Source organism: Sinohyriopsis cumingii, chromosome 3 (assembly GCF_028554795.1).
Source record: "Sinohyriopsis cumingii isolate HCF-2022 chromosome 3, ASM2855479v2, whole genome shotgun sequence".
NCBI lineage: Eukaryota > Metazoa > Mollusca > Bivalvia > Unionida > Unionidae > Sinohyriopsis > Sinohyriopsis cumingii.
Genome location: NC_142963.1, coordinates 131,555,759 through 131,566,769, shown reverse-complemented (window position 1 = coordinate 131,566,769; position 11,011 = coordinate 131,555,759).

Sequence of the window (11,011 nt, the reverse complement as noted above, 5' to 3'; positions counted from 1 at the left end):
TTAATACCGGAAGAAATTAGTACTGCAAGATCGCGAATAACAGCACATACACACAAACACGTTCCAGTTTATGTTGCTTATAAAGTTATATGTACTGTTGATCCTTCGTTAGATTATATCGATGTACAAGTAAAAATGAAGAAGAGCCAACCGTCTGGTTGTTAAGAAATCTTTTCAAGGAGGCAGATAAACACCCTGACACCAGAACAGAGACATGATTATGAAACAGCTACATGTTGTCACATTTGTGAAAAACAGTTTTTACCAGATGATGTTAACGAACTCAGTAAAGTTCGTGATCACTGTCATATAACTGGAGAATATCGAGGAGCAGCTCATAAGGGTTGTAATTTAAAATTTCATGCAGTAAAATCCGTTCCCTGTGTTGCGTATAATTTCAAAAGTTATGATGGCCATTTTATTATATCAGCCTTTGGTAATCCTGATATCATCAAGTTATGTGATGGACGCAAACTAGATGGTATTCCGAACAACGTTGAAAAATATTATGTCTTTTACGGTTAGGAAATTGCGTTTCATTGATAGTTTGCAATTTATGAACTCGTCCTGGACTCTCAAGTGAAAAATTGTAAGGACTTTCCATCATTAACAAAATATTTTGGTAAGAAGACAGAGTTAATGAAACAAAAAGGCATTTCCCCATATGAGTATTTAGATAGTTTCGAGCGTCTTAACGAAACATCACTACCAAGCCACGAGATATTTTACTCGTCACTTGCAGTTGAAAATATAACCAATGATGAATTTGATCACGCACATCGTGTTTGGAACGAATTCGATTGTAAGACAATTGTTGACTATCTTGATTTATTTTTAACTCAGGACGTACTATGCTCGATGATGTATTCCAGAGTTTTCGCAAAACTAGTATTGATAAGTATAAACTAGATCCGTGCTGGTATTTCTCATCACCAGGTTTGGCCTGGGATGCGTTATTCAAGCTCACTAAAGTGGAATTGGAATTGGTAACTGGGCCTGATATGTACTATTTCATTGAGATAGGAATTCATGGTGGAATAAGTGTTCTGATTAATAAAAAAAACACATGCTCGTGCGAATAAAAAGTATCTACATGATTATGATTCCACTAAACCGACTAAATACATTCTCTATCATGATAAAAACAATTTGCATGATTGGGCGATGTCAGAACGAATGCCAGCTTATTGTATTGGTTGGGAATCGTTAGATAACTTCTTAACGATAACAAGAGATGTTACCAGAGATCATTCCGATTCAGATTTTACTTATTTCGTTGAAGTTGATGCTGAATACCCTGAATCGTTACATGACTTGCATAATGATTACTCTTTCATGGCACAAAAAAATGATCATACTAGATTCCTTATTATCCAATGAGCAGTTATCAAATCGTAAAAGAATACCTTGCTCCGTAGAAAAACTAGTACCAAATTTGACGAGTAAACAAAATTATGTTTGCCATTACAGATTGCTCAAACAAGCAATTGATAATGGTTTGATCATTACAAAAATACATCGAATCTTGAAAGTAAAGCAATCACGTTGGATGGCTGATTATATCAAATTTAATACTGATACTGTAGCAGAAACAGATTTTGAGAAAGATTTTTTTATACTCAAGTTGATGAATAATTCAGTGTTTGGCAAGACAATGGAAAATATCCGTAACAGAGTTGATATTGAACTCGTTAACAATAAAAAAAACATATAGTAAATTAGTTACATCAGAAAAGTTCGCTGGAAGTATTCCTATCACAAAAGATCTTGTTATGATTAAACAATATATAACGAATTTAGCCTTAACAAACCTATCTATGTACTGGAGCTCTCAAAGTGGTTGATGTATGATTTTCATCGTGGATTTGTAAAGAATAAGTGGCTAAATGCAAGATTGTTGTTTACAGACACCGATTCTCTTGCGTATAAATTGATAGATCTGATTGTGTAAATGATGATGTCTATCAATATATTTATAATAAAAGAGGAATTTGATCTATCAGACGTAGCAAATGAAACCAGATTTCATGACCCGACAAACAAAAAAGTAATAGGTAAAATGAAAGACGAATTCTGTTTCGATCCGATTGTCGAATTTGTAGGATTGCGTAGCAAGATGTATTCTGTACTGTCTTTAAACACCAAGAAAGCATGAAAAGCAAAATGTGTTAAAAAGGCTGTTGTAAGGAAATATTTTACTCACGATTTGTTCAGACGGGTGTTATTAGGTGAAGATAAAAACCATGCTGCTGAAATGACTACGATAAGATCTTACTGTCATCAGATCAAAACAGATACAAATTTTAAACAATGGTTGGTTAACTTTGATGACAAAAGATCTTGTACTGATGGTATAAATACACTTGCATTAGGTGATTTTAAAATCAACAAGCAGAATTGATTTTAGTAGAAAAGTTATTTCAGTTATATCTTACTGTTCAGATGGAAATCGCAAAATTGTGCTCATAGCGAACAAGCAGAATTAATTTTACATAAGTTTTAAAATAGTATTGTTAGTAGAGATCTTATTTTACGAAGAAAAAGGATCATATTTCAGAATTTCAGAATTGAAAATGATAAACAAGGACTACCTAATTTTTATAATGAAAGGTTTTATACTGATGATGTAAATACCCTCGTGTTAGAACATTATAAAACACGTTCATAATTTTTTTTTCTTCATTTTGTTTTTATATTCATTAGTATGTAAAAAGGCGGTTTGGCTGAGCAATGCTACATACCAAACGAGTAAGCAATTCTTTTTTTTATAGTTAGCAATATATAAATTGTTGATTTTATGTGTTTTTACATAAAACCGACACTAGCTTTTTAAAGCAATCTTAGGTTGTAGGTAGGGCACTAAAAAATCAACATGGAAGGGTTTGCAGATGAAAAAAAGGTTGTTAGTAGGTATGGAAATGCGCTCATAACCGCCTTTTTACATACTACTTGGTAAATTACCGAAACTTAAACATGGCTGGATCCTACCACGCAACAACTATACAGGTCCATGGAATCCTCTCGACAAAAAACTTGATCAAAATGACAATCCTATTCCCGGGGAGGAGCCGTACAATCAAGTCAAATAAATTGCAATGCCTCATGATATCTGTTACAGTGGCAACGAAAACTATAAATCCGGTTTGCGAACATATTGTGCCTAATGAGCTAACCGATATTAAACCGATGGGAATAAGGGAGCGAATTGGTCCTAAGCTGGTGCAAAGTATCATTGAAGCAAAATATAAACTCGGCGAGTCTTGGCCAGGTAAGCCCCGACTCGGTAAAAATGTACCTTATGATGATGGAGTGCAGAGCGCTCTCGCACACGAACTGCACAAACCTAAAACAAAAAGTTTGTTCAACGAAACGTTGTCGCAAACTCACCTGATGATATATGGGAATAGATCTAGCTGATATGTCAAATATTGCAAATACAACAAACGGTACCTGATGAATATATTTGATATTTTTGAGTAAATACGCGTTTAGTGTGCCTATTACAGATAAGACAGGTAAGTCTATAACTGATTCGTTGAGAGAGATTATAATGTTACGTATATCTACTTTAATATATATATTTAATTCAATTTGTCAGTTTTAAAATTTTTATTCTATTATATGCTATTATAATGTAAATTTATTCACTATAGATGATACTTTTTCAGGAAATGGTTTGACCTTCTGTTAGTTTATAAACAACAGGTGTTGATCTAAATTCTGACCTGGGTCCAGAATTAGTAAACAAAGTTCTATTTTATTTTTAAATGATTGTTTGTTATCAATGGCATGATGAAATTATGTGGGTTAAGAAGTAAACACCGTTTTTTTAAAAAAATATTATTCTGGGAATGAAATCATTTGTCTAATCAAGGTCATATTCTGTGTATGTGATATAAACATGATCACATGACCCTTGTTGATGTTTAGGAAAGCCCATCAATGTTTGAGAGAAATAATTTTTAGTAGAAGTTGGGCAGTCAAAGTGTTATGTTGTGCTGTTTAGAGTTATTTCAAATTACTTGTATGGAGTTATTTCTAATCACTTGGATTCAGAAAGGATTAATTCTGTTATTTGTCTGGAAATATTCTGAGGAGTGCTCACACAGGGAAAGACATTGCTTACAAATTTAATTTGGATTTCCAACACCTGAGTGCCAGTATTTGTATTTCTACAAGGAACTGTAGATAAACACAGTACTGACTACAGCATACGTCATCGTCATCCATCTTGGATTTTACATCAGGATTCGAATTTGAGATTATTAGAACATTTATTACTAGGACATTTGTAATTTAATTCGTGGATTATTCTTAGATTAATTTTGGATTTGATTCTTGAAACCGTAAGTTCTCTTCTTTTTTTACAGAATTTTCCAGGAAAATAAATTTTTTGTTAAATCTGAAAAAGCTTGTTGTTTTCACTCTTTCTTGTTACTGTTTATTCGAGCCTAAAAACGTAACAATAATAAGCACAGAAAGAAAACCGAATAAGGTATGGATAGATTACGGAGGGCACTTTTTAATAAACACTAAGAGCAGTTTCTGGAACAAAACAACATCACCAAATACGTCACAAGAAATGAGGGAAAAGTGTCGTCGTCGAAAGATTTAATAGTACACTAAAAGACAAGGTTTATAAGCAACTTACAGCCAAAACGATATGTGAACGATCTGTCAAAGATCGTTTCGGATTACAATAACACAAACATAAAACACTTGGAATGTCACCAAATGAAGCTATTAATAACCAAATACTGGCGAACGAAAATATGTACCGAAAACACAAGTGGGTGATAGAGTTAGAATTTCAGTAGTGAAGAAAACATTTGAAAAAGGATTCACTCCTAACTGGTCCGAGAAAGTATTTGTTGTGGATAAAATTTTAACAAAAATACCTGTGACGTATAAGCTGAAAGATTCAGCGGGGGAAGAAATTTCTGGAAGTTTCTACGAACAGGAGCTACAGCGGACAGAGCAGGATATATTTATTATCGAGCGAGTGATAACGAGAAAAGGAAAGAAATGTTTGGTCAAATGGATAGGCTGTGGAGACAGTTTTAATAGCTGGATACCAACAAGTGTAATAAAAAAATCTTTGACTAAATCGCTAGCAATCCAGTCGCCATCAATCTTTTCATATTTAAAATGGACAGACTTACATTTCACTGGCCTGCACAACGATAACAAATATTATTTTCGAGTTGTTGTTCGTGCGCACACTCTCATCAAGTTAAAAACCTCAAGAAACAGAAAATCAAAATTTGTATTTTTTCGACGGCCTTAAACCTCTAATTGTCCACGGTCAATAAGGGCTTTAATAACTCCCAGAATATGTGGTTTTCAGACAAAGTAAAATTAAACTTTTTTATCTTCTTATCGAGGTGATATTTTACATTATATCTCGATTTTGCTGCGATATAAACTTGCTCGTACTATACCTGTCTCATCTGCAAATGAAAAGATTTATAGCGACTGGATTGCTAGCGATTTAGTCAAAGATAAACAGTAACAAGAAAGAGTGAAAACAACAAGCTTTTTCAAATTTAACAAATAATTTATTTTCCTGGAAAATTCTGTAAAAAAAGAAGAGAACTTACGGTTTCAAGAATCAAATCCAAAATTAATCTAAGAATAATCCACGAATTAAATTACAAATGTCCTAGTAATAAATGTTCTAATAATTTCAAATTCGAATCCTGATGTAAAATCCAAGATGGATGACGATGACGTATGCTGTAGTCAGTACTGTGTTTATCTACAGTTCCTTGTAGAAATACAAATACTGGCACTCAGGTGTTGGAAATCCAAATTAAATTTGTAAGCAATGTCTTTCCCTGTGTGAGCACTCCTCAGAATATTTCCAGATAAATAACAGAATTAATCCTTTTTGAATCCAAGTGATTAGAAATAACTCCATACAAGTAATTTGAAATAACTCTAAACAGCACAACATAACACTTTAACTGCCCAACTTCTGCTAAAAATTATTTCTCTCAAACATTGATGGGCTTTCCTAAACATCAACAAGGGTCATGTGATCATGTTTATATCACATACACAGAATATGACCTTGATTAGACAAATGATTTCATTCCCAGAATAATATTTTTTTAAAAAAAACGGCGTTTACTTCTTAACCCACATAATTTCATCATGCCATTGATAACAAACAATCATTTAAAAATAAAATAGAACTTTGTTTACTAATTCTGGACCCAGGTCAGAATTTAGATCAACACCTGTTGTTTATAAACTAACAGAAGGTCAAACCATTTCCTGAAAAAGTATCATCTATAGTGAATAAATTTACACTATAGTAGCATATAATAGAATAAAAATTTTAAAACTGACAAATTGAATTAAATATATATATATATATATATATATATATATATATATATATATATATATATATATATATATATATATATATATATATATATATATATATATATATATATATATATATATATTAAAGTAGATATACGTAACATTATAATCTCTCTCAACGAATCAGTTATAGACTTACCTGTCTTATCTGTAATAGGCACACTAAACGCGTATTTACTCAAAAATATCAAATATATTCATCAGGTACCGTTTGTTGTATTTGCAATATTTGACATATCAGCTAGATCTATTCCCATATATCATCAGGTGAGTTTGCGACAACGTTTCGTTGAACAAACTTTTTGTTTTAGGTTTGTGCAGTTCGTGTGCGAGAGCGCTCTGCACTCCATCATCATAAGGTACATTTTTATCGAGTCGGGGCTTACCTGGCCAAGACTCGCCGAGTTTATATTTTGCTCCAATGATACTTTGCACCAGCTTAGGACCAATTCGCTCCCTTATTCCCATCGGTTTAATATCGGTTAGCTCATTAGGCACAATATGTTCGCAAACCGGATTTATAGTTTTCGTTGCCACTGTAACAGATATCATGTCGCATTGCAATTTATTTGACTTGATTGTACGGCTCCTCCCCGGGAATAGGATTGTCATTTTGATCAAGTTTTTTGTCGAGAGGATTCCATGGACCTGTATAGTTGTTGCGTGGTAGGATCCAGCCATGTTTAAGTTTCGGTAATTTACCAAGTAGTATGTAAAAAGGCGGTTATGAGCGCATTTCCATACCTACTAACAACCTTTTTTTCATCTGCAAACCCTTCCATGTTGATTTTTTAGTGCCCTACCTACAACCTAAGATTGCTTTAAAAAGCTAGTGTCGGTTTTATGTAAAAACACATAAAATCAACAATTTATATATTGCTAGCTATAAAAAAAAGAATTGCTTACTCGTTTGGTATGTAGCATTGCTCAGCCAAACCGCCTTTTTACATACTAATGAATATAAAAACAAAATGAAGAAAAAAAATTATGAACGTGTTTTATAATGTTCTAACACGAGTGTATTTACATCATCAGTATAAAACCTTTCACTATCAAAATTAGGTAGTCCTTGTTTATCATTTTCAATTCTGAAATATGATCCTTTTTCTTCTTGCTCGTCTTGATTTACTATGCCTGTCTCATCTGCAAATGTATCCTCGAGGACAGGAAATAAATGTTTCTAGATCAAACTGGGGATTCTTCGAATCCTGATGTTTTACATGAGAGTCAGTATCAGAATAAAAATCTGACAATATTTTCGCAAACAAGAAATTTGTTTAAGACATCTAATACAATGAGACTTGTGTCTGATTTACTGTAATAAAATGACAGACTAAATAGGAAGAATCGTCAGAGCTAAAATCTTAAATATGAACTTCTTATTTGACGCTGTCAAGCTGTTTATGAGCAATCAAAAAAACCGATAAAAGTATGTGAATTTTCTCATTGAATACGATCCTCGCTCAGCGTTTGATGTGATACTGACTGATTCGGAGGTATCAGAACTTTAGATATATAGAAAAAATATTTGTTCGATATGTAGATACCCTGTTTTAACATGGGCCCATTGTTGTTTGACAAGGGAAAATATAAAAGATATTCTGAAAACGATATATAATAGAGTGCTTTGGGTGCACAAAGCACCCTGCAATCGCAATTTTATGTCAACTGTTAAATATGGATAGATTTGTTACTCGAGCTAATATTGTAAATCCTTTTCATCTGCAAGAGGCTGTACGAAATATGTTTCGTGGTGATAATAACGTGGTAGCACGCTTTGAAGTAGAAAGAGAAGAAAAAAAATTATTTTTCATATACTTTAACATGGAAAGATATTTGTCAAATACGACAAGGAAACCTTATATAAATATCTCAATTTCTACCTGACGAATAGTGACGTAGCAAATCTTTTAAATAGCAGATGATTTGTAACAAAAGAATATTCTAACATTAAATCTTTTCGATGATGCTGATTTGTAGGCGACAAATTTTACTGCCCTTGAGACAATGTTAAAATATTTTGATGTAGCTGAAATTGGTTGAAATGACATTTCTTCACCTGTGATAAGAGTTAGTTGCTACAACAGGACGGATTGATTCTCTAAAATTAACACCACCTCCCCTACCACGATGAACATTTTCTTTGTGTTACAAGTTCCAAATTTTCAAGTCTATTATCGACTTTAATTCAGTTTATGTGGTCGATGACAAAGCCACTTGGGATATGCCTATGAAAAACATAAACAAACCTGTGAGATCTGCAACAAACTTGATTAGTATTAGTTCCTCGGATGACAATTTGCAGATGTCCAGTATTATTAATATTTACCAAAAAAAAATTGTTTTAATGTATCTGATTTTACCCTTGGCAGAAGCTTCGTATAAATTATAAATAAGATGTGGTTGAAGCTCGTCCTGCAACGATACATTTTTTGTCCTGCAACGATTAGTTAGCGATATTATTGTCAGTAGCACTATCATTGATATGGTAGACTCTCATTCCGTCTGGAATCTCCTCACTGCTACAGTCCAGATGAAATCGTGTACAAACATCTCGGTACATTCGCTGTCATTATCGGCTTTCGCTTCCATCCTATAACCAGCCGGCGTTAGAATTCCTATTGCATTTTTTTTATGTTCATCACAACGCCAAGCTCGTTACCGGCAAAAAGATCATATTTCTGGTGACACCAGAAAATCTCTTGATGTCTGGCAAGACCGTTGACAATTATCGGCATCTGGAATAAATTTCACATCTGATAATAATAGCTTTTCCAAATCTCTAATTGACAAATTTCACACAACACTCAATTAAAGAAATATAAAACAGTAGATATAGGATGCTGAAACTTGCCGATATAGCGAAAAAAGTCTGTTCTTGACAGAAAGATATTGACCTATAAAAATCGCAACCTCATTTGCTGGTTTCGATAACAGTTGGTTATTTAATAATAAGCGTTTACTTACAAATTTCTCCGGCACGAACTTATATCATTTACTTCAGCCAACAATCAAATCCCAGCTTGCCTCGCACAAGGGTCTGAAGATCATAGTGCAGTTCTGTATCAAGCTTTCTAAGCTAAATATATATCTCGAATCCCCACAACAAGCTGAGAATGGTTTATTGATCAGATGCCTACGTCAGAGCAACGCGAGGAATTTGCTTATCCTTATGTTACATCAAAATATAATCGAATTCTTACAGAGACAGATTTAATATCGTTGTCAGATAATATATTTCAGGAGATATGGAAGAAAATAGATGAGTATACTACATATGGGTCCGGCTGGAAGTTTGAAAAGATAACGGAGATACTGTTCCACACTATGAAATATAATCCATTGCGAGGTAGCTCATATGTCGAACTCCCGACTAAAATAAAAAACTCAAATTGCATTAATGTAAATGATTATGATAAAAAATGATTCCAATGGATCATAATATCGGCGTTATTTCCTGCAAGAGAGCATCCTTATCGAGTATCAAATTATGTTGGTTATGTTAATAATCTAAACTTTAGCGGGATTGACTTTCCCGTTTCTGAATATCAAATTTCAAAATTCGAAAAACAGAACAATCTCCTGTTACCTGGAGGTATTAATGAATTTGGCGTCGAGGACACAAAAAAGATATATCCCAGATATATCAGCGATCTAGCATGTCAGCAGACAGTAAATTTACTATTTTATAAAGATCATTACGCATGGATAAAGAATTTAATGGGCTAGTTGGAGGTCAGTATAACAAGCATAAGGGAAAGAAATATTTCTGTGTCAGGTGTTTGCATGGCTGTATTCCCCAACATAAACTTTAACGAGACATCGAATATTGCTCTAATGTTCAGAAAATATCTATGCCTGGCGAAGATAAAAAAAACTATTACAATTTACAAACTAGACACAAGATGAACGTGCCTTTTATAGCATATACAGATTTCCAGTCAATTTTGCTTCCTGTGCATGGAGCAGAAAATAACCCTTATAAATCTTCGACAAGGAAAATGCATGAGCATAGTACCTGCGGAGTAGCGTATAAGATCTTGTGTGCAGTTGATAAATCTTTATCAAAACCAGTACGGATTTAATGTGGAAATGAACCAGCTGTCTGGTTGCTAAGGAACCTTACCGGCGATATTGATGTCATTATGACGTTACGAGCTAATAAAAAAAAAATGAAACCACTAACATTAAAGCAAGAAGCTGAATTTTCCAAAGCAGAAGTATGCTGTATTTGTGAGGGCGCGCTCTTGCCACAAAATAAGGGAAAAGATCACTGCCATATTACTGGAAAATAGTGTGGTCCAGCACATGACAAATGTGACTTAACATATACCGCACCGGATTTCGTCCCGGTTGGATAATAATTTCAGAAGATATGACGCTCATATTATAGTTGAAGCTTTCGGTAAGAAAGATAGAATAAACCGCCTGAAAATTAACAATAAAATAAAGTGCATTCCAAACAACACTGGAAAGTATATCAGTAACGCTAGGCAGGTTAAGATTTATTGATAGTCTGCAGTTTATGGCAGCGTCGCTAGATGAGCTTGTCAAAGGCTGGAGTCAATTTAATAATTTGATTGAACATTTCGGTGAAACTTTTGGCAGTTTATTGACA